We start from the raw sequence: 26063 nt of genomic DNA, 5'->3' as shown, positions 1-26063 counted from the left end.
GAAAGGATGAAGAGGGATGGGTAGATGTATGGAAGAATTCTTATAAGGAAAAAACCCTGTAATCAATCTAGCAGAATAGATCTTGGGATATTGAAGGACTCAGAAATACCCCATCTAAGTAGTATTCAAGTAAAGAAATATTAATTATCAAATCAGGCATCTATTACTTTTACTGCACATTATAAAGTGGAGAGCAGATGGCACAAGCAGTGAAGATAAACACATTACAAGTGGAGAAATGCAAAGGTCAAGGGCAGATTGCAACACATTGTAAAAGAAGCTGTAGCAATAATCTCAAACTATAACAGAAATAGAAATAGGACAAGGGATGGAGTTAAGGCTGCGGTAAGATTAGAAATTATGGTGGGGAAGGTAAGAATAGGGGAAAGCAAATTAATACTCTAGCAGAAGAGAAGAACAACTTTCCACATTTCAAAAAAAAACGTATTATGTGTAAAGAGTAAACTCTAGTTAATGATTAAGGAACACATATATTAAAAACAAGTTCTCATCTGTCACTCATGCAGAAGCTGGTTTAAAGGAGATTAAAAAATTGGGTTAGAGGTTTATGGATAAAAGGAAAAAAAGTCTAAGCTAAGTAATAAAGATCATACAAGGTGAACCAGTGTCCATAGGAAGGGAAACCAGGGAGGCTTTTAAACAATTTTATGTAGCACTTTATTATAAAACCATCATAACAGATTTTCATCCAGAGTACTGGGATTTAGTTCAATGATCACTCCAAAATAAAGACCGTCGGTTCATACTATAGAGAGATTGAGAGACAGACAGACAGACAGATGCACTTTAAAGAGGAAAAAATAAGGATAACACTTAAGCAGCTGAAAGCAAATAAGGCTCTATGGCCAGAAGGGTATTTAGGAGTATAAGCCACAGTAAAAGCACTAGAACTGTCACGTAACAGTATTACAGAATATAAAACAACCCCACAAACCATGATGAAAGTGATAATAGTTGTGTTTCCAGTGGGAAAAGGAATTCATCAGGCATGTCAGACTCTTCCCAATTTCTTCAGTTAACCTCAATCTGAAGATAAGTTCCAAGCAAGATGACTTGATCAAATCTTGCCAAGAATAATAGATATAGGATTTTTGAGTTTTGTAAAGGGTAAAGGACTACAGATAACTGGTGAACAGTTATACATTTCACTTTCAAGAATCAGAACATGAACTTAAGGGCAGGATTGCTGTTATATGATATAAGAAAAGCCTTCAACTCACTAAGATGAGACTGCATCATTAAGGAATGGAAAGACAAATTCTGGTACAAAGTTTATAGCATGAAATAAAGTATTATATAATGCCTACCAGTGCGAAGCCCTAGTAAATAGGGAAGTTTCGAGGAATGGAACTATAGACAGGCACTAGACAAGGATGTCCCTTGTCACCAGGACTCTTCATTATAATAATTGAAACACTAGTGGTGAGGAGGCTTCTTCTGAAAAATAGAAGCACAAGATAAGGGAAGATTTGGCTTTGGAATGTTTTTGGATGCCTGCATTTTATTGACTGAAAAGATAAATGAAATTATTGGCACAGTTATGGATGGACTCAGACATTTTGCTAAGTAATTAGGATAGAAATGTCCGGAACGTAAAGCAGTAGTTATGAGGCTGGAATCAAGAGGAAGCCAGGGGCCTTGTGAAACCATTCAGGGGAAGTAGTTTCCAATGTATTTAGGATTAGTTGGAGGTTGTACAATTCATGCTATAGTGGATATGAATCTTAGTGTAACAAGGGCAATATTGTTTACCAAAGGCAACACCTAAATTGAATTCACCAGTCAGTAAAACCACTACAATGGAAGCCTTGATTCTCTCACTAGCTCTATAAATCCTTAGGAATTTGGCACTGTGTAATGAACACAGGAAGTTACAGGAGATCAGGCACATAGTAGATGATCTAATACTGAGAAGTAGAGGACACATTGCTAAACAGAAGTATAGGGAGGATTAGGCCTGTCACATCTACCACCGTATGGTTAGGCCTTAACCTAAATAACTCATATAGTACAGTTAATAAGGACTGCACAAACAATTGTTACACGGTGTTCCTTACTACTGAATAATTGGCCAAAATACCAGAAATATGGGCTTTGGGTTTAAAAAAATGAGACTACTATGGGGATGAAATTTTTCTTGAGGAAACTGGTTTAAGCCATAATGGGAATACTGTGAGGATAAGAGTATTGTTTTAGAAAAGGCACAGGAAAGTCTGGCAAAAGTGTAGGAATAGCAGGATGGAACCAATTATTTTAGATGAAGTTGGCAAAGATTCTGGATACCCCAAAGATGAGATATACAAGGATGTGCAGAATTTGCATTACTTCTACCTACATAAAATTTCTTCCATTTGTTTTGATATTCAAAAAAAAAAAGACATTAGCAAGGACTGAGGCTCCATAAGAAAAAAAAATAGCTTTGTGTAGATCTTTGAGAAAAGCAGGTAGTAGTGAGTGTAAAGCAAGTAAAATTTAAACATATGAAGCTTGGCAAAAGTGTGGGACATTAGACTGGAACAAATTATTTTTAGATACATCTGACAGGACTCATCAATGCCCTAAAGTAAACATATACCAGGCCATGGCAAATTCCAATTCTGTCTGCAACAATGATACAGACACATCCAGATTTCTTTCATTTACTTGTATATTAAAAAAGCAAGGAATGACTAGTTACATAGAATTAGTGTTAACTTCTGTACAATGGAGCTTAGTCTGCTTATGGCTAGAACCATGCATGAAAGATCCATACTGTGGAACCAGCATATAAAACTTCTACATGTAGCATACATAACCCTGATAAGATTAAGAAGTATATGGAAGAAGACTTATCTTGTTGGAGGTGCAAACAACTGGGAGCAGATCATGTACATATGTTTGGGGAATGCCTTAAGGTCACGTTTTGGTAGAATCAGGCAAGGGTAATATGCTACAAAATCTTACTAGAAAAAGTGCAGTTAACATGGGAAGAATGTGCATTTAGTGTAACTCATCAGGGACTTTCACAGAGATTGGTACCAGTGACATTAATACTGACAAATGGTCTTAAATGCATCATTTATAGGGAATGGAAGACAAAGGTATCAGCTCCATTTTGTAACATACTCAATGACTATTACCGACTGCTGGAAAGAATTCTGCATTCAGAGGAACGATAAACACTGAATAAACCTACATGCCAGCTTTGGAATTCAGTCTTTGAATTGTTTGGCTTCAGATTTGACTAGCATCAAAGAATACCAAGGAGAGGCTGTGATTCAATGAGATAAACATGTTCTTTGTATTACTGAAAAGTGTTCGACTATTCATTCTGAAATTCAGTTTTCTGTTTTACTTAAGATGTCTCTTAAAATGTTAGATGTGTATGGTGTTATTATGCATTTTGGTTTATTCTTTTAAAATTTTGAACTAAAATAGTTTAATGAAAAAAATGTAGAGCAGGTAGTACTGACCCTTCTACTGTGTAACTATGAGTAGACAAGTACTGTATAAAGATAGTGAGCTATAGCAATTGCAACAATAGTCATAGATTAGTACTAGGCTAATTGCCCTTGTGGGCCATTTTAAGCTTAGCCAATTACCCCATGTGAGAATCAAACCCTGCACATTGTGTCTGCAAGGTAAACACCCTAACTATTCTGCCATCCTCCCACCAATAAATTAAGCTCATTTCTGTTGTTGGTTAATTTCTTACGTACACAAAAATGGCTGGAATTCAGATAGATGCTGATGAAGGTGTAAGTTCATTATCAGTTTTTGTGCTGTGGAAACCACATCACTAGGGTTATTTGAGATTCATAAATGTTAGCTAAAAGTATAGCATAAGATGCTTTCACACAATTAAAAAGGTGTAACTAAAATAGGGTTTCCTGTGTGTATACCTGTTACAGCTCCTGTGGTGTGTGTTACACTTAGTGCAGCTGTGCATCACTGGATTGGGGCACACAGCACACAAATGGGGCTTTTTGACAGGAGAATTGCCCCTCTCCTGAACAGAGTTATGCGTTTTTCATAAACTTACTTGGGGGGGGGGGGATTACCTATGGGTACTCTTTGTGATGTTCTTCCATGTGCATTGTGGATACCTGTATAGACGGTCAGCTGCCGGTGTGTCTGTGCATGTATACTTTTCTTAAGACAGTTACGTACCTGATGTTGACCTAATAACATGAAAATAATGTGTATGATTAGCACTTTGTGTGATTATTTCACTAATGATGTTACCATAACACAGACAAATTTGTCGTACATAAAGCTTTCTACGCTGTACACACTTGGAATGGCAGTGGGGTATGTCAGTAGAAATGAGCTCAGTCACAGAATTAAAACTGGTGAAGCAGAGATGGGTTGGGGCTTCTTCTTCTTATATTGTACATACCTGAGGAATGGAAACTTGGCCGGTATGGACGTGGAGTATAACAGCAAGATAAAACAGAGAGGAAGGTGTGATATTAAAGTAATGAGCATCAGGAGCTTGAAAATTATGGGGAGGAGGTGAGGGGTCCTTTGCTAAATTAACGAATTGCTAGAAGGGAAGTGAAATGTGAAGTAGAAGTAGATGTAATGATTATGCATCAGTGCATTGACGGGTCTGCCTTCACATCCTCACTGGTGGCACAGAAGCCTGTACTGTGCACAGATATAACATACCCTCAGCAGAGCTGACTGTCCTGATGGATCAGCATGTTAGTCAGCATTCCTCATTGATCTTGTGCAGTTTATGCTGTTATCTGTATATACACTGATCTCAACAGTGATGGTCACGACATTTCATGTAACATAGTGATGGAGGCAAGGATAAAAGCATTGTTATGGAGGGATATGGTTACTGACTGAGCTAACAGTTGAAATGGAGTTAATCAAATGGCAATGTGCAAAGTTACTATATTCGATATTTAGCTTAGGATGGGTAAGATCATCTTATATGTGAGTAGGGTTCCACCCCTATGTCGTATTGCAGCGACCCTGGAAAATATATAACTTCAGTAGCTGGCAGAGTGAAGTTTCCTACTTTGTGGGGTGCAGAGGGTGAAGCTGTCATGCAGTATGACTGCAAAGTTGCAGAGGAAGAGAAATATAATGTCAGATCTGCCATAATGTGTTCATTAAAAACAAACACAAAGGAAATATTGTTGAAGAACTTTATTCTAAGTTCTATCATCCGAGTGCAGAAGTTTTTCAGGCTGTTATGTGAAATAGAAAATTACCACAATCATTAGTTACATATTAGAAAAACCTGAACAGCCACATTGATATGCAACAAATACTGAAAAAATAAAATGGAGCTGGGAGGTATCCCCCATTTCTTTTCATTTCTTTCTCAATAATCTAAGTGTCAAGTTCATTACTAAGTAATCTTCTAAAACCATCTGACATAATGAGATTGTGGACCAGTTTCAAGCATTTTTGTTTGCATTCATTTTTATTATGCAGTCTGTCTTTGTCACTGAGACTGTAAAACAAGACCTCTGATATAGAATATGCACTAAATAATACATACAAGTAGTGACATCAGAGCATATATTGCATTCAGTTTACAATTATTGTTTCATTGTGCAATCCTCATACACACATTTTATGTTTGTCTCCATGCTAAGTATGGCTGTATTGGTCATCAGGTAGTAATTGGTGCCTAACAAGTACAGCTAAGATGCCACATTCTGGGATCCATAGGAAAATCATTTTTAGTCAGTATCCATGCATTCACTCAGCTCAGTAGAATTTAACTGTTCAAGAGTGTTGCACTCCCCAGGACGTGAAATGACTGTTGATCTCTCAGAACAACTACTACTTTGTCTCCAAGTCGGTGATACCATTGAGGGATGCCTTGTACTTTCAAAAGGAGGAACTGAGTGCTAATAATTTCCTCAGGCTGTTACTAGCCAATACTTCCGAAATATCTGGAGCCTTGCTTTGGACCAAAAAATAAAGTAATCACTCAGTATATCATAAATGCTTGCATGATTGCACCTTAAAATCATTGGTAGTTCTTATGTTAAAAATGCCTCCTACTGCTTATATAGCAATCGTTCTCAGTAACTCATATGTGTTTGCTTCTGTCCTGTGTGTGATTTCATGGCTAAAGTGGTAAACCTGGACAGATATAAGGTGGATTTAATTGTCTTCACAGAAGAGATATAGCAAAGATGCTGTAAGGAAAAGCGACTCATGCACATGTACACATGCACTTCACAAGCTTCCACTGCCTTTTTCACCTGTACAATGTCTAACTTCTGAAATTACCACTGACCAAACTGATAAGTTAAGTTAAAAAAGTTTGCTGAAAGTATTACTAGGATGTGGTGCCAATGAATACAAAATCAAATCAAATCTGGTCATCGGTGTAGATTTATTCATGGCTTCTTTCTGGACAGCAACATAATCAGAGCTAAGAAGTTCTGTCGTGTTATAAGCCACTTGTACAAGTACTCAGAAATGACACATACGTTCAGGGAATTCTGCATAATCCTGTCTGCCTACTTAGCAGCAACCTATAACATTAAAGGAAGCAAAAGGAAGCTTTGCAGTTTCCAGATAGCATACGCATAGCTGTGCTATGCACAGTGTCAGTTCCTTCTCTGCATAATTACTGATGGTACCCTTTAACCATTCCTGTATTGGTTAACTCCTAGACATAATGGTTTTCCATTCAAACAGCAAACCTTTCACTGACGGCTAATGACCAACATGCAGTTGATAATACACTTTGACTCTGTCTGTGTCACACACATTCTTTCTCTTTTTCTTTCTTTTGCTCTCTATCTTTCTTTCTACACACATTTTGTGTGTGTGTGTGTGTGTGTGTGTGTGTGTGTGTGTGTGTGTGTGTGTGTGTGTGTGTGTGTGTACACACACACACACCCTGCAAACTGTCAGGGGAAAAAAAGGAATAGTTACATCGGCACCCCTTTAAATTGGAACTTTTTTTTGTTTTTGCTGAACACCTTCACCTTGAGCTTTTTAATGAGATATTCTTTGTCACCCTCCCTTACTGTGCCAGAAGTACACTATGATTAAATTAGACAGTCTTTAATAATGTGGAAAGATGCACTACTCACAAAATGTAGGCAAACAGAAGTGCACCCTGTCTTTACCTATGTAAAATGCATTTGGCAGGAACTGCAATCTTTCAGGAATAATCAGCAATTTCGGCTTTACCTCTCCCATTTTCTTGTTACACTTCACAGTTTTGGTAAAGGTAAATAAAGTTCTGAATTTTAAATTAAGCCAATTAAATCATTTACCTCTGGGGTGGGTGTTACAGGACCTGTTTTATTTTAAGTACATGACCACAAAATTAGGTTATATTGTTATGAAATTTTTCATAACACTTACAAAACTGTTCTACTGTGTCATTCTTCATTTCATATGCATATTTTCAACATTCCAACTGCATACTGAATCAGCACTTCTGTGAAGTAATGATGTTGTTAAATACAACTGAAATCCCATTGATACATCATCGTCATCATATCCAGAAATTGATAACTTCTTCAGGGATGTTTTATTCATCTTAATTACCTCAGCAGTGCAGTACTGTTTAAATGGGCAATGCTTAAACTTACATCTTGGAAAACATCTGTATTAACCTCTAGAAAGCTTCACAGACTGCTGTTAATCTTGTTTCAGTGGATACGAAGCATATGGTTAAAAGTGCCATTTTGTGTGTACCTGAATACATTACAGAACCTGCTGATATTGTATCAAATACTGCTTATGTGATTACTAAAGACATTAAAACTGAAGTCGCTAGCTGTAAAACACTGGGACTGTATTATTGGGTCAGTCGCTGAGTAAACTGTGCTTTTCTTGCCTGTAAAAGTGTTGAATTAGCTCTAGATGCTTTAAATTGATTGGTGCGTGCTCTATATCACCGTGACTATACCACTGGGATAATCACTGTGTGAACTGAGCTAGTTTGACTGTAAATTAATGTAATTTAACAAGAAACTGTTGTGCTAACTGTAAATGCAAGAGAAATTATTATGACAGGTAAATAACAGCCCTACAGATATACGGCATTACTTTTACAATAGTCGTCGGGTTAATTAACTGACTTTGAAACTGTTAAGTAGAAAGGAATGGACCTTGGGAAAACCTATTCATGCTACAATAATCTATATATTGGCACAATCCTATACATGCTAGTATAAGTTAAAACTTGTTGTGTATTATTAGACTAACATACTATTTTCTGACTAGGTGCTATCCCCCTCCTAACTACCCATAGCTGGAAAAGCTTGCAACATAGGAAGGATCTCCCTGCTGAAATTGAAATATGGAGAGTTAAATGGTCCTGCCCCTCAGCAACCTAGTTCTATAAGGTTAATATTGTGAAACATTGTACTGTTTCATTTAAAGCCCTGGGTCTACAGCACTGGAGGTATCCCTAACATTTTATTAGTGAAATCCCTAGTATAACTAAACTTAATTCAAACAAATGTGAGACTAGACATACCAAACAAGAAAAAATAACAACTTAAATACATTAGACTAAAGTGATTACCAGCACAAGATATAAGACAATTTGATGAATTTAAACTGAAAGTCATATCATAAAAACCCTGAGTTAGAGCTGTTTGGTGCATATAAACTGAAAGATATAACATAAAACTATTTGGTGCATCTAAACTGAAAGATATAAAATAAAATCCTTTCAGAGGCTTCAGGCCACATCACAGTACCACCTCTGCCTTCCTTTCCTTTACTAATGCCATAAACCAAAACAGGAATGACAATAGGCTATCATCTGCCCTCTTTCTTGACCTATTAAAAGCCTTTGATATGGTCAACCATGAACTCCTCATTCTCGCTCTAAAGTCAATTTCTCTGGATAAACTAATCTATAAAATGAAATCATATCTGAATAATATCTTAACGTTTAATACTCAACTACGTTCTGTACCAATCTGATGATTTTTGCTTTAATGTGTCAGACCATGTAAATTGTGAGTCCCTATTGGGAACATTACAAAACCATTGTATATAACTCTTTGTCTTATATTTTCTATGTATCTAACTTGCTGCACAATCTTTGTAATACTGTCTACTGGAGCTTTTCTCCCTGGGCATCCACTGCAAATGGGGATATATACAGTTGGACTATCCTGGTAAACAAATGTAAAATAAATAAATCTGAAAACTTGTCAGGTGCTTGAGGATCTGCTCCCTCATGTGTTCTTCTGAATCACTGCACAATTATCCATCAGCAGCTGGACTGTGCCCCCCCCCCCCCAAATGCCAGACATGGCTTGTGGACAACCAGAAATTAGTAGTTTTTCTCTTAAACTGACTGCAATAAAAGGCTTGGCTTCTACTCCACTCTTTGGGGATTCAGGTCTACAGTATTACCTACAGCAACTCAGTTGATTTGGCCCTGTGAGTTGTAAAGGTGAGCTGTGACTGACTAAGTCCAAATTCTGTGCAGTACCCAAAACATGTATCTAATGTTTCCATCTTCTTTATACTCTTCATTCCCATACCGCATCAACAGAAGCTAAACTATCTGACTCCGCCTACCTGTGGGAAAAAGGGAGGTACCTAGATTTACTGCATGAACTTTCCTTATATAGCATAAATTCTACCCATGATCTCCCTTAAAAGTATCAGCATAAAAAAAAAAAAAAAAAAAAAAAAACATGCTTAATAAGTAGAGATACCACCCATTCCTCTTTCTGCCAAAAGCATGAAAATAGCAAATATCCTGAGATTTTGGGATATAGTTTTTCTTTAACATTTACATAAATCAGTTATTTTATATCTGAAATACCTTGATATTTTATGAAGCAGCTGGAGCAGCTTAAATTTTACAAGAGGATGCTTTTATATTGACACAAAGTGTAGCCCTTTGCACTGGTTGTGGTTACGTTTTGCTCTGCAAATAATCTTAAATTTTCATACAAAATATCCATTTTGGGTATAACAAAAGGTGTCAACCCTATTAATGATTAAAGGCAAGTCAGAGTTAAGAAAACTGCTAAATCATTTTAAGTGATACAAAATGATACTCTGACATATCTCTCAACTGTACAGATTTTTGCAGAATGTCAGGATTTTTGTTTCATATATTTGATCTGTTCTTCATAAAATGTGTGGTTTGCTGGCAAATCACTAAGGACTGAAGTCACTAAACAATATCATACATTTGAGGTTTAGACGTCATATCCTTCAGAAAATGTATGCAAATACAAATCCTTTGCTTCTTCTCTTAGATTGGCCTTATGATTTAGACACTCATAAAAGAACATACTGCTGAACTGTGACAAGTTTTTTTCCAGATGTGTGCTACACATATGCCTCATAGCTCTTAAAAGAGTGAAGTGTTATGCCAAGTGCCACACCCAGAGGCTTGCAATGAATAGCCAGCTTCGGGTGGTAAGTTATGATTCCTTTTCATTTTTAAAAGGCAAATAACTTTGACTTTAAACCTAGCAAATACACATTTGTGTGATAAAAGTCTCAATGATCTGCTAAAACATAAACCAGATTTTAGAAAAAGTGAACATATTAACAAATCAAGATGGAGGAAACTACTAATATCTCAACTTTAACAGTGGGTCCATCACATGAACACTGCTGCTTTGGACTATGGCCAACAACTGACAAAACCAGAAAGCTACACACTATAAGGCCAGAGAGCAGACTAATAGCCACTGGCTTCCCAGCATTATACTATGTACTCATTGTTTTGCAGTGGTATCCTGCCAAAGCTTACAGTAAATAACAGTCATACACAAACAGTAATTCCCAAGAGGGGCTGATAATACTCTAGTTAGTAAAATTTTTTTTCAGATCACATCCCCTTTGACTTATTGCTGCTGGACAGTAAACTACAAAATTACTGAAGGCTGCCTCTGTTATAATTAGTTGTTTTATTGAGAAGTCCTGGATGGCCACGGTGGTGCAGCAGTTAGCATTGTCACCTCACAGCAAGAGGTCCTCCCATATGATTCTCGGCTGGAGTGCCTTCTGTGTGGAATCTGCATGTCCTCCCTGCAGTCGAGTGATGTTAAAAGACATGCAGGTAGGTGTGAGCGTGAATGGGCGTGCCTCCGTTGAAGGTTGGGCGTCGGGCTGGCAACTCAGTACAGTAAAAATCCACTGCCAATCACGAGTGGACCGGAGTTCCGCTGTTGCGACCCCTAACTGGGAAAAGCCGAAAGTCTATATATATTGGGAAGTCCTACCACCTATAGCAGTAAAGTAAGGGAACTGGGGATATTTCTGTGGACACCAAAAACACCACTAGCATCATTGCAGCTAATTGAAATAGAACTAAATAACCATATATAATGTGTTAAAGTGCATATAGAATATATTTACTTTAACACAATATTAATGAGTAGTCGGTCTCAGAACAAACCCCACTGCAGGATTTATTGCTTCCCTGAAAAATAATTATATATATTTTAAGGCACAGAATGAAAAGGAAAGTATTAGATTTCCATGAGTTATTTTAAGTCATACATTGTGATTTATCACATTTATTTAGAACAGGCTCCTCACTATTTTCAGTTGTACTACGGATTATCTTGTCTTCATCAGTAGCTTTTTCCACAAAGGTGCTAAAATCGTTAATGAAACTTATTCTTTCAGATGAGGTATGCTGCAGTAGATATCATAATTTGGAGTATACTTCTCCACCCATAGTAACAACAAAATAAAATAACCTTTATTTTAATTCTATATGTCTTTTTGTAAACTTTCTGTTGTTGTAATTAGAGGGTATAACATTCCAAATGTCAATGTGTCAGCTGTCAAAAATGTACATCTGACAAACTGTCAGTTACTGTAAATGGCAGTATAGGTAGACAGCATGCATAAGTATTATCTGAGGCTGTGCTCTTATGGAGAATTGTACAGACACTGTCCTATAGGTCATCCGATACCTCATAGTCTGTGACCAGCAAACAGACATTTATTTAATTGTGCTAGCATTTCTGCATTCCCAGAAGTGAATAATTATTTAAGGTACTAAAATAAATGTACACTTCAGTGCTGGATGGCATTGAACTTAGAGCATCTTGGAATCTTATGCCACAGTTTTCAGATCCCTTGCTATCACATTTACAGTTTTCAACGTCAACATGCTAGTGTTGTCTGCTTACCAGTGGCAGTTTGACATGTGGCCTTTACACACTGTAATTAGACCCTTTTTATCTTTCAACTGACAGTTCTGCATAATGTTTACCTGGACACAGTTGCAATAAATTCATACTTTGTGTAAAACTTTATAATGTCTGCATGTAATAAAGCAGACCATGTGAACCATAAACATTCAGGGTTCAGTTAGCGTTAGATTCTAGAGAAAGTCAGCCAAAATTCTATAGGAATGACTGTCAGTGCGATATTAGCTTACACATATTTCCCAAATTAGCGCGGTGACAAAGGGGAAACTGAGAAGTAACTTGTGTATAATCTGAGAGTTACTTAATGCATTGACTCTTTTCCACACTTCATAGTAAAGGAATTAAATGATAAAAGTTTGATAGAATAAAGGCTGCAGTGCTGCAGCAAAAGCAACTCAGTAAGACAATGAAAGTTTCTCAAAAACTTATTATTTGGAAGGCAGGAAGGTTAGCTATTGAAAGGGTGATTTGGTCTCCTGTTTCAAACTGCTAGTAAGATCATTAACGCATTTCACCCCCCAAGCTTCTACTTTATAAATTCTAAGGAAAAGCAATGATGTGCTTAATGATTAGAAATTATTTCCTTAGTGGAGCTTCTGAGCCTAAATAATTTCAACTTTATTTACGAGTCCACTAGCAACAACTAATTTGATAACTGCTACACTCCAGGTCACTGTATCTGCTTCAGGACTGAACACTGCCAGCATAACATACTACCACTCAGCAGTTACCACCTTCTGCCTGTAGCCTGTCTATGTACAGATAATGGCCGAAGGGCAGTTTGCATAGCCTGTGCATGGAGATGACATGCCAGAGATCGTCATGCCACAGAAAGCACAGCACACCTAATCACCTTCTCACTGCTTCTTTCCCATTTTGCACTGTTTAATTAGAAAGAGTTGTTATTGCCCTTCTTTAAAGTGTTGAGGTCTTTTAAGTATTTACAGTGTGCTTATATCAAGGTTATTACTGAAGTAACTCATCCATTTTCTAAACAAACAGTATAGCTTCAGACAAGACTAAATCAGTTGCTTTTGTGAAGAGCAGAAATTGGTTAACTGTACTGATACCTCTGTCATTCACTTAATCAGGTAGTGTAGTCATATTTTTTGTCATTCATGCTTAAACTGCCCAACTGCCCACTGAACTTAGACTAATTTCTCATACTAACCTGACTGGTTTGTTTGTGTTCCCAGCAGTTTGTTCCTGCTATACAGAAGTGTTTTCTATACTTTTTTCTTTTTTATTCAGCAACTATTAAAGTAAATGTTCATTCCTAAACAGACTAGCTTTACTGGTCACTAAAGGGCTGGAAGGAAAGTTATTGTGTGAATGATTCCGTAGCTGCAAGTCTGAAATGTAATTACTTTATGGTATACAAGATTAGGATACAGATTCCCAAAGATGGCAATGTGTGATTTAAAGCAAACCAGATGATGAATACACTGACAAGGCTTCTGGTTTGTATTAAATCCCACATTACTACCTTCATAGATATTATTCCTACACTATTTAGCCTTATGACCATTTACACCTTCCAGTACCCTCCACCAGACCACTCCTCCTTCATCCAGGAGGGACATACCAGTCACAGAATCACAGAAATCATAGAAAATGCAAGATAACAAAGCCATGTGGTGATTTACACCTGGTCTGTACCCATGTTTAGACCTCGCCTCCTTTTTCAAGGGTCAAAAAACAATCACACTGTGAGTCAGTTTAAGAATACTCATCCAGTTATCTAATTCCTTTTCAAAGGAAGATAGTGTGTCAAACCATTTTATCTAGAGTGGAAGTTTATATGACATTTGTTTTTCTACTACAGTTTGTTAATTTTATGAAGAAAGTTCAGGTGATTGGTCCTAGTGTTTGCTGGACTGTTTGAATTGTGGTGATATAACAGGTCTTGGACTGCCAGATTTCCTAGTGGCCCAGATATCAAGCATAGATCATCCCTAAGAAGTCTGTAGGGCATATAATACAGGGACAAACCCTCCAGCCTAGCTTGACAGAGGAGGTCTTTTAGGCCGATGATCTTTTTTTTTTTTTTTGTCAGAAACCTTTGAAGTTTCTCCAACTGTTTGATATGTCTAGTAAGATATATCCCATACTGGGCAATATATTTGATGAGGGGCCTGATTAGTGTAGAATACAGAGGGGTAATGACTTCTTTGGACATAGCAGAGATACCCTTTGTGGTCAGATATGCTAGATAAAAAGATTTTCTAACCGTTGTTGCAACATGATGATCAAAAGAGAGGGTATTAGCTCATTGTAGATCGAGCCACCTATACTGAGCCAGAAGATATAGCAGACCACCTGGCTGATAAATTCAGCTCCAACTATACTCCTCTCTCCCCCTCAACCTTTCCTCAGGAAATATCATCAAATATAACTCCCCCTACTATCACTAGGGATCAGATCCTTAATGCTGTCTCTAAGACCAAGAACACTGCATCAGTGGGCTTAGACAATATCCTAGGATGCCTTCTAAATAGCATGAAACATGACCTATCAGGGCCTCTGGAATTACTATTTAACTATACACTCCAAATAGGCTTTGTGCCTCATGAATGGAGAAAGGCAACAGTCATCCCTCTGCACAAAGGTGGGCCATCTACAGACCCTGGAAATTACAGATCCATAAGTCTCACTAGTCTTGTTTGTAAAGCCATGGAAAGAATTATCATGGAGATAATCAATTGAGATATAGTAAACCTCCAGACACTGGACCTAACCCAATTTGGTTTCATCAAGGGGAGATCATGCCTACTCAACCTAGTGGACTTCTTTGAGAAGGTCACCAAAGCAATGGATGAAGGCAAAATCATTCACACTGCCTACCTTGACCTGGCCAAGGCATTTGATACAATACCGCACTCAGACATTCTTGACAAACTCAGGAAGTTAGATACAAACCCGTATGTCACCTAGTGGATAACCAAATGTCTCACAGACAGGACCCAGGAAGTTAGAATTGGGGAGTCCACCTCTACAAAGAGACTAGTCACAAGTGGAGTCCCTCAGGGATCAGTCCTTGGACTGCTCCTTTTTGGCATTTACTTCTCAGAAGTCAAGGCCAATGTAAGTGGTCTCTGGATGACAAAATTTGCAGATGATTGCAAATTAGGAGCTGTCAATGAATCTCACACTGACACAGATGTTCTCCAGGATGGGCTGACACAGACAAACAACTGGTGTCAGAGCCATGGACTAAAACTAAATGCCAAGAAATGCATAATAGTATCCTTTGTGAAGTCATCCATCCCTGGTAACTTTCATATTGACAACACACCCCTTAGAGTTGACCCAGTAGTCAGGGACTTAGGGACACACATAGATAGTAATCTAGCCTTTGACCATCACATGTCTACAGGACTGAGGAAATAATTCAATGTTGTGCAACTTATAAACAAAAGTATGGCATCTAAGTCCAAGGAAGTCATTGTTCCACTGTATTCAACATCCATCAAACCTATCAATGAGTACAATGCTCCCTTTGGTATGTACCTAACCAGGCATATCCAACAACTGGAACGTCCACAGAGTAATATGTCCTATGCAGACCACCTCAAGGCTCTATCCCTGTACTCTGTCTCCTACAGGCTGTTGAGTGGAGATCTATGCCTGGAATATAGAGCATTGTCAGACCCCACTCTGATGGACCTCCTGCATATCCACAAAATAAACAGCACCAGAATTACCCATTCTAAAGACTTAAATTGTGCCTGTGATATAAATAGGACTTGCTGGAGAGATAGGTATGTATCCCAGAGACTACCCCGTCTATGGAACAGGCTCCCCATCCATGTGAAGCAGAGTTCCTCCCTAACCCAATTCAAGTGCAACTTGGAAAATTGGATGGGAAATTGGAAATTCATCCCTGGTTTGGCACTTATGTCTCTAATGCAAACAGGTAACCTGTGAATGATGGTTTACAGTCAAGAGGTCGACATTGACATGCACAACGGCCTCCTCCTCGAACATGGTAGGAGCGACAGTCGGAATGTCAACAGTCATGTGTATGTCCATTTAGAAGGACATACACAGGGCAGGGACTCACAGCATGGATATAAATGGGGGATTTACAAAGTATGATTGACAGAAATTGTCGACTTTGTTGCATCGACCATACAACCTAATTAATATGTATGAGTAGACGTTATTTGTCATGGAAATCATCGTTCGCGTAAGTGATTTCATATTTTTGATAGTAAACCGTAAATGATTCATCTCCCAGGCCCATGCTTACACTTATCAAGGGTATCAGAACTTGTCAGAGATTTGGGATGCATGGCTAGGTTTAAAAAGGCCCTTGTGGTCATTAGCCTAGTAAACACCTATGAACCTATGAACCTATTATCTACCCTTGTTCCAAGGTGTCTCATAACATATTCATTTTGGAGTGGGTGATTTATATGCTATAAGCTGGGTGGAGAGTTTGTTTACCAAATTCAACAGTATTGCATTATTTACCATTTAGATATAAACTATTTTCTGTGCACCAGCAATTCACATGTGTAAGTTCACTTTGCAGCTTCTGTATGTCAGAAGAGGATTTGAGTATGACACACAGTCTGCAATCATCTACAAACTGGGTTATCCAGAGTTCCCCATTTTTGATTTGGACATCAGCAAAGTGGGTGCTGAATGGCAGATTTCATAGTATGGATCCCTAAGGAACCACTGTGGTTGCCTTCATGCCCTCTGAGGACACACCTGCCACCCTTGTTATGTGGGTTCTATCCCTCCGACATTTTGGAGTGCATTAACTTATTCATTTGGTTAGTATATGGTTTATATCAAATGCCTTGGAAAAGTCATGATATGCTGTAGGGACAGCATGAGCAAAGTTCACAGCTAGTGTTATTTTCTCAAAAAAATTGCTATATTCATTAGACAAGATCTACCCTTATTGAAGTTAAATTGCTAGGAGTCAAGTCTTGTAAGATTTATAATATCATAATTTAACTAGTCAGTTATGACCATTTCCATACCCTTGCAGATAAAGTTAATTGGGCTAGTTGGTTTGTAATTTCCAGGGTCAATGGTGGGGTTGCCCTTATGAAGTTGTGTCTTAATCACTGTGTGCTGCATATCAGGTCCAAAGCTGGTAGATACACTCAAATTGAATAGTTACAGGAACGGGTCCTCCACTGCATGTTTAGTACTGTTTATCAGGCAGCCCGTTGTGTTATCGGATCCCATAGTGGATGCACTTTTTTTGTTTGGGAGAGTACAATTAGTAAATGTTCTTTAGTAATAATAGGTAGTTTGAGATCCTTAAAGATGTCTGGGTTTAGTGTAGATCTCTCAGGGGTGAAATTTGCACAAAATGTATTTGCTAATACATTTATGATCTCCACTGGATCCAAGTAGGTAGTGTCACTCTGAATAAGTTCAGTCATGCTGGGTGTTATTTCCTAATTTTCTGAAGTAAGTAAAGAAGGATTTGTAATGTCTTTAGCTCCTGATGCCAGCCTATATTCATGGGATGACTTTGTTTTACAGTTGGTATTTTTCGCTAACTTAACTTTTTCATGTTGACCTTGATTTATGTGTCTTTAGACTTGCTGTATATTCTAGAAAGTTTTTTTTTTTTTTTGTGTTTATAGTATTGTTTGTTTATGCGTGTGGACCACCAGGATGGTTTCCTCTTATACTTCCCCTTTTGCTTAAATCTGGTAGTTACTGTTAGATTTATGCAATTTTATAGGTGAGTATAGAATTGTTTTTGCATAACTGCTAGCCATGTTAACATTTGAGGGATCGCAGTTATAGTTGAACTTTGAGACTTCGTTATGGAAATGTAGGTTTGTATATTTGAAGTCATTGAATTCTATATCTGCATCTAATGTTTTGGACATTTTAGAGGAGAAGGTCACCAATGTGTTGTCAGACTTGACTAGGAAAGGTATATCAGTGGAACAGTGCATATAGATGATACATTTGTAAGGATCAGATCAAGAATATTTTGTCCTCTAGTGGCCTCTTTGACGATTTGATCCAGGGCATTATTGTTTATGAAACTGAGAATTTTTTGGACGTAGCCTTTATTTGAGTTTAGGTCTCCCAGTTTATCAATGGGTAGTTAAACTCACTCAGAATGATGAAGTTTTTGTGTATTTGAAATGCATATAATATAGTTAAAACACAGACATGTTTTTTCTGGGCCATTGAGAGGGTGCTGTAATATGATATGATCTAACAGCAGGTTTTATAAAGAGTGAGTCAAATCTCAATAAGTTCGGTTTATGGGTCTCAGAGACTCTGCCTTATGGTAATGTGGTCTTTAACAAATTCAGATACCCCACTGCTGCTCCCCCCAGGAATAAAGGAGGGGTAGGTGCAAAACCCTAGTATACAAGGAGTCCTTTCTGCACCTTTAAACCATGGGTCAGTGATAGTACACACATGAATGTGCTCCAAGTACAGGAGGGCTTCAGGGTCAGGCAGCATGTGATTTAGACTCCCAGCATTGAGCAGCACTATGACAATATTATCCAGTGCTTGATATTGTCCAGTGCTTGATATTGTCCAGTGCATGATATTATGCAGTGCTTGATATTGTTCAGTGCATGATATTATGCAGTGCTTGACATTGTCCAGTGCATGATATTATGCAGTGCTTGATATTGTCCAGTGCATGATATTGTCCAGTGCATGATATTATGCAGTGCATGGTATTATGCAGTGCTTGATATTGTTCAATGCATGATATTATGCAGTGCTTGACATTGTCCAGTGCATGATATTATGCAGTGCTTGATATTGTCCAGTGCATGATATGCAGTACTTGATATTGTTCAGTTCATGATATTGTGCAGTGCTTGATCTACTTTGTTTTTAGACTAGAAGATCCATTAGTTGACCACAACCTGAAAAAAGGTACTGTGGGGGCAGCAAAGGTTTTAGGCAGTATATGAAAACCCTAGAATGAGAGGTGCGAGTAGTCCTTGGCAAAGTAAGTGAAAACTCATCTCATGCTGAGGCATACCAAATCCCCCATTGAATAACACCAGTTAATTAGACAATTGTTGAAATCAATCATATTTCCTTTGTATCTCAGTGTCATTCTTGTAGAGGGAAGGATTCCACTCAATAGCAGTCTTTCCTGCATTTGTGATATGCACGGAGAGCTCAGAAATGCCTATCTGCTGATCCCCTAGCATTTTGTAGTACAGATTGTTTACACCCACATGGACCATGACCATGTCATTGTCATACATGTTCACCCTTAAGGGTCTTAAGGGTTCTTGAAATGTCACAAATCTTGGTACCTGAAGGACAACTGCTCATCACCTTATTTTTGTCCAGGTTTATGAGAGCAGAGACTGTGTGTCTTACTAAGGAGTCACCAGTACATTTTTAGTAGAGGGTTTGGGACAAGTTTTTTTCCTGATGACGATCAGGTAAGAATGTGGCAGTGTATGTTGTGGTGTTTAATCAGGTAAGGATGTGGCAGCATATGTTGTGTTTAATCAGCCAAGGAAGGGGCAGTATATGTTGTGGTGTTTAATTAGGTAAGGATGTGGCAGCTTATGTTGTGGTGTTTAATCAGGTAAGGATGTGGCAGCATATGTTGTGGCATTTAATCAGGTAAGGCTGTGGCAGCGTATGTTGTGTTTAATCAGCCAAGGATGGGGCAGCGTATGTTGTGGTGTTTAATTAGGTAAGTATGTGGTAACATCTGTTGTGGTGTTTAATTCCCAATAACACTTAGTCTTGTTTGACCTTGGAGGCTCAGACGAAGATTTTTTTATGGCTTCAGCATATCGCGATTTTCCATGTATTTGTGTGAAGCAGTGTGAAGGTGTGTGCTGCTCATAGAATGTGCTGTTTTAAGATAGTGATGCCTCCCTCTTATTCAAACATTTGAAGCTCTTACAGGTAATTTGTGATGAGGTAAGTAGTAGTTCATTGCCCATCAGCATCGGGCAGTTGTTGCACAGCCTGAGTATACTAAGTGCTATGACGCTGGCAACTGAGGAAAGACAAGCTGACTGACCTTCTATTTAGTCCAAGAGTGTAGAAAATAAGGGATATGATACTTTTGTATGGTATTAGGTTTCCTAAAATGCTTCTTTTCTTTAATAAACCCATCTGAGTACAGAATATTAAATGCTTCTTTCTTTACTAAATTTTGGTTAGTATAGATTATTAAAAATTAGTGCATAACATAAATGTTTCTAATGTAATAGTTAACTATTGGAAGTGTTCCAGTAAGGCAGAAGCAGATTACAGTAACAACTTGGTCCCAAATTGTAAGGTAGCACCTTAGTGCTGCCTGCTAATGGATATGGCTCTAACTAGGCTTACTAAGTGTAAAACTTCAATTGAAGTGCATGCTTCTATGGAGCACAGGTTTGCACAGCTCAGTGCAATACAGCTGAGCTAAAAATTTAAGGAAACCAAAGAAAAAAACAGCTTTTTGTTTCAGTAAATAATGATGTTTTCCTAGAAAAGCAGCAGATTATCCTGTCTCTCAGAATAATCACTAATATCTCTCAGAATCCCCACTCACTTGACCAAACCTTAGCTGTAACAATAACTAAGTTGAAAATAATTAAAATGTAGGGGAAATATTGGATTTAGCACAGGAAAACAACTCAGACTTTAATAAATCAGTCAGGCAACTTTAGAAAAACAACATTTCAGCTTCTGCAAAAAAACATTAAGTAAAATGAGCAGAAAGCTTTATAAATACTAATAAAAATGTCAGAAATCAACAGGTGCCAGTAAGAGCATAAGAAATCAAGTATTTACTTGATTTTTTACTTTAAAAAAGTGGTCACAACATCACTTTTAGCCTATTCCAGCACATCTACACAAATTGTAGCCCTCTGACGTCTTGTAGCAAAGAGACCGAACAAACCATAGTCAGTGCAATATAGATGAGCTAAGAATTTAAATAAACCAATGAAAAACAGTGGTTGGCTTCAGCCAATACTGATAGTTTCCTAGAAACAGTAGCAGTGTATCCTGTCATTCAGAACAATCATTGCTATCTTAGATTGCCCACAGACTTGACCAAAACTTTGCTGTAACAGTAACTGTGTTGTAAGCAGTTAGAATGAGAGGGGACAATATATTAGTGCAAGGAAATGGCTCAGTACTTAATAAATCAGTAGATTTAGTATAGAAAAACAACACGGTACTTTATAAATCAGTCGGGCAGCTATAGAAATACAGCACTACAGCTTCCTGCAAAAACAAAATAAAATGAGCAAAAACACTGTTTATGTTCAATTAAATTGGGGTTTCTTATCAGTTTGTTGTTATTTATCCATTTGCAGAGAGAGAGAGAAACTTGTGTTGCATGTTTTGTTGTAGTTGCAGTAAAGTCTTACAGGAGTGGAGGAAAAGAATGATCTGTATACATGACCTGGTCCATTTCGGGGAGAGCCATACTAAGGTGGTTTAAAAATAGGGAGAATTGTGCGTGCGTGTGCGCGTGCGCGCACGCGCATGTGTGTGTGTGTGTGTGTGTGTGTGTGTGTGTGTGTGTGTGTGTGTGTGCACATGTGTGCGTGCGTGTGTGCGTGTGTGTGGGTGTGTGTGTGTGTGTGTGTATGTATGCGTGTGTGTGTGCGTGTGTGTGCATGTGTGTATGTGTTTGTGTGTGGGGGGCTAAAACTGTTCCTTGTGGTATGTCAGCATTGAGGGTAAATACTTGGGAAGGTATCATTGCTATACACTTGGAAGCTTCTGTCCTCAGGACAGTCAAACTATTGCACTGTGTTAATTTCAAAATTTAGATTGGCTTGCTTGTTTACTACCAAAGGTTGGGTGACCATTTTTAATGTTCGAGTTGTATCAATAACTAATCCACCTATGAGGAAGCTGTCATTCATGTTAGTGTAGATCATATAAATGACTGTGTAAATGGCTGTTATTGTGCTAAATGCATTACACAATCCATTTTATTGATCACATAAATTGCCATATGCATTTATGTGAGTAAAGATTTGTTTATAGAGGAGTTTTTTAAAACATTTTGGCTAGTGAGTTTAGATTGGATTTAGGGCTAAAATATTGACAACTCTTTGAGTTATGGACCTTTGTTAATGCGATGACTGTACCTTGTTTGAAAATAGTGGGAAAGTTAGAGAAAGTGAAACTCAGATTAAATATATGGATTAAGAGTTTGGCTGTCAGTACTGCTGTGGGCTCTGTATTTCACAAAGCCAAACTGTTGGAGATCAAGTCTAATAAGATTCTTAATATTGTAGTTTATGATGTCAGTTATAATATGATCTATGACTTTGCAGATGAGGCTTGTAAGTCTGATAGACCTATAAATACATGGCTTTGCTGCAATACCAAGGAGGGGCATCATCACTGCCGTATAACACTCATTATGGACAGAACCAGTAGCCAAACATAGGGGAAATAGTTTAAGGGGTGGGTCTGCAAGGGCATGTTATTGGCAGGTCAAGTGGAGGAAGTATTTTTGATCTTGGTTTGCAATTTCAGTAAATTATGTTTGAGATAATAGTGGGATTAAGGGATTCAGGTATTTCAAGGCTTTGCGCAAAGGTGGCTTCCAGTTTGTTTGTGTGGATATTGACAATGTCTGTCGGGTCAGGAGAGGAGTTGTCATTATGAATAACCTCAGGGCAATGTAGGATATTGTGTTTTGAGTGTCCTAACACAGCTAAATAAGTATTTATAACAGCCTTTGGCTTCACAGACCAGCCTAAATTCATGGTCTTTTTTAACGGACTTGATAGTGCTTTTCTTCTTTTTTTCTACAGAATTTAATATTTTCTTTGAGAAGAGGAGGTTTTAGATATATTATATAATTTAAAGAGCATATTTCTTTGTTTGTTGAGTTTATTTATGGCAGTGGACCACCAGGGTAGCTTTATTTTTGAATCTCCCATGATTCCTGGTTATCGTAATTACTGTGGCATCAGTGCATTGTAAAATTCCTGAGTGAAGCTTGCTTGTTGCATCAAGGTCATAGATGGTGCAATCATGAATGAATTTTGATATTTCATCACAGAGTAAGTTTCACATGTTTCTTTTCTTTAAATTCAGTTGGGTTTGCCATGGGGATTTTGTGAATTTAAAGGGGTAGGCCACAAGTTTATGGTCAGACTTTACTGGGAAAGGTGATACTAATTGAGTAGAGGCAGTCATATTTGTATGATCAGGTCCAGAATGATGTGTCCTCTAGTAGGTTTGTTTACCAACTGCTCAAGAGACTTCACAGCATAGTTTTAAGAATCAGTCCAGTAAGGTTGTGTGCAATAGTAGGTTTGTTTACCAGCTGTTCAATGAAGTTTTTGTTTACTAGGCCTATGAATTTTTGGGCATACATTACATAGGAGGTATAGGTGTTCCACTTTATTGAAGGGTAGTTAACTCACCCAATGTAATGGAGTGTTTGCTAACAGGGAGAACATTTTGAACACTGTGGAATATTGCATGGTTATAACGGTACAAAGATCGGGTTCTGTAAAAACCTGTTGATTGGTAATTTATCCTATTCAGAGTGATTGTTAGTTCAATTCACTTTGTTGGTCCCTAAGGATCTGTCTGGATCTTGGCAAATATGGAGACTGCACCACAGTTGTCATTGGGTCTAAAGACATGAAAAGTGTGAAAGCCAAGTATCGAGGGGGTGCTTTCTTTACATTTTAACTAAGGTGTAGTAATACAAAGACATGTATGTTTTCTAAATGCTGTAATGCCCGAAGGGCAAACAATTTACTGTTTAGATGTCTGGCATTAAGGAGAGCCACATTAATGTGATCTGATTTCTGCACGTCCACCAGGGTTTCATGTCACAAGTCATTCAGTCCTACATGTACCACTGCAGAGTTGTAGTCATACTTGTCATGAGTTAAGGTCGTTAGGGCCCTTTAATGTCAGAGATGCTGGCACATAAAAGAGAACTCACTGTAAAACTCATATTCTCAAGTCCTGTAAATGATATGTCAGTGTGCCTGTCAAGTCACCTATCACTAAAATATCGATCAGATATGAATTTTACAGGCTGTAAGTAATTTTGCCTTTTATTTTTGTCCTGCCCCTTGGAATTTTTTTTTTTTTGGATTTTCTGGTAAATCACTGAGGATCACAATGAGATAATAATGCCAGATATTAAAATTTCATACTTCGTATTGTTTAGAAAGTATGTGTTGATGCAAAACCTGCTGCTCTATTAAGTTTGTAAATTAATTAGAGTAATATTTAAAAATTCCCACTGATTTGGGCCTTTGCCTCTCCCCATTATTCCTGACTTCCTGAACAAAGAAGTTGAGAATTATGCACACAAGGCACAGTGCAGATGGCGTCACAATCAACAAAGTGAACACCACAGCAGCATTATGCATACCTGTTAAGCTCCCCCTGCTCATTCTTACCGATGTGTGCTAACTCCAACCCTAACTCTACCCCTAAGCCAAACCCTACAGCTTATGTAGGAAAACAGCAGAAGAAAAGCAACTAACTGAACCAGGGAGCATATTTTAAAATGAACAAAAACACTAGACACTACCGGATAGAAAATGTATTTGCTAAAAACGTTATCTCTTTTGTTCATACATGATTACAAACTTCATCAGAAGAATGCCCAACGTGTCACCTTGAGCTGTATTCTGTGCCAGCCTGGTTGACCACAGCATGAATCTAGAGTTTCACTCATGGCCATGGGTGTACAACTGTGGCATTAGTATATATAAGTAAGGAAATGTGCACTGGTATGTCTGTGGCAGAGGCCCACGTATAAATACATGTGTTTCTGTTTATGTAGCCTGAGGGACATTTTTAGAGGGGTTTTGTAGTGTCAGATTTGCAGTGTTTGTACAGTAATGTTGCCAAATGTCTGTTATTTAATTATTGCAAAGAGACATTTGTTAGGGTTTCTTTTGCAGTTACATCTAGTGTATTGCCTTACTTTATCCAAGGCAAACTGGATCCCGGTACAAACCAGATCCAACCTACTTCTAGGGTCCCAATTATTCATATTATCCACCAAGATTCCCCTTCTCCACTTGCCACGAAACCTATCACTACTATCCCAACCTACAACCACAGAGGCCAGGGTACAATAGGCCTTCTACTAATAAGATTGCACTGACTCTAATTTCCCTGTACTTTCTCCAAACCAATCCTTTTTACACCGTTGCACCGAATATTCTGACTATGCTAAGTCCAGGCTCCATCGCAAACAGTATCGTATCACTTAGTCAGCACTGATGTGCACTAGGGTAACTTCCTCAAACATCACCTCATTTACACTACTATTTTTTGGGTTACTACCATGTTTCTGCTAACAATAAATATATATACACACATATATATATATATATATATATATATATATATATATATATATATATATATATATCTGGCTCCTCTTTCTCCTTTCTCACTGTCATCTTACAACTTTTACCTTTCTTAGGCCCTCTGTCTCCTTGGACACTGTGTTTTTTTCCATTGCTTATCTCTTGCTTTGTCCTCTACATATCTTGTGTGTGTCCCTACAATTTTCTTTCTTTCCTGTTACTTGAATTGTAACCACTGACATTCACAACATCTCTGAAGTTACACCGAATCATGAAACACCCTAGTCGTATAAGCACAGAAACAAGCACTAACATGGGTCCTGCAGGGTCAAGTCTAGGGCTTGATATTGTGTTTTTCAGAATGGGTGAATTTTGATGTTTCCAATTTCAGAACCTGCACTTCGATGGACTAATGGTCAGACTTCTAAGAGTAAACTTATATATGTGAGTATATTATTTTAAATCTCAGATGAACTTCGATCAACAGAAAATGTTTCAAACATGTTCATCTATGATCACAACGATCAAAACACAAAATCATCTAATTAATGTGATGACAAATGCAAATAAATGCATTACATTTGCCATCACATAAAACAAGCACACATCCCCCAAC

General features: G+C 37.8%; 1 protein-coding gene across 1 annotated transcript in view; it reads left to right on the top strand.

The window, feature by feature from the left end:
* The window catches only part of RYR2 (ryanodine receptor 2), a 6224161-nt gene that overhangs the window by 1780154 nt on the left and 4417944 nt on the right, over window positions 1-26063 (top strand). The window lies entirely within an intron of this gene.

Source organism: Protopterus annectens, chromosome 1.part2 (genome assembly GCF_019279795.1).
Source record: "Protopterus annectens isolate FY-2018-M chromosome 1.part2, PAN1.0, whole genome shotgun sequence".
Taxonomy (NCBI): domain Eukaryota; kingdom Metazoa; phylum Chordata; order Ceratodontiformes; family Protopteridae; genus Protopterus; species Protopterus annectens.
The sequence above is the reverse complement of the archived record's forward strand: the minus strand, read 5'-3'. Positions and strand labels throughout refer to the sequence as shown.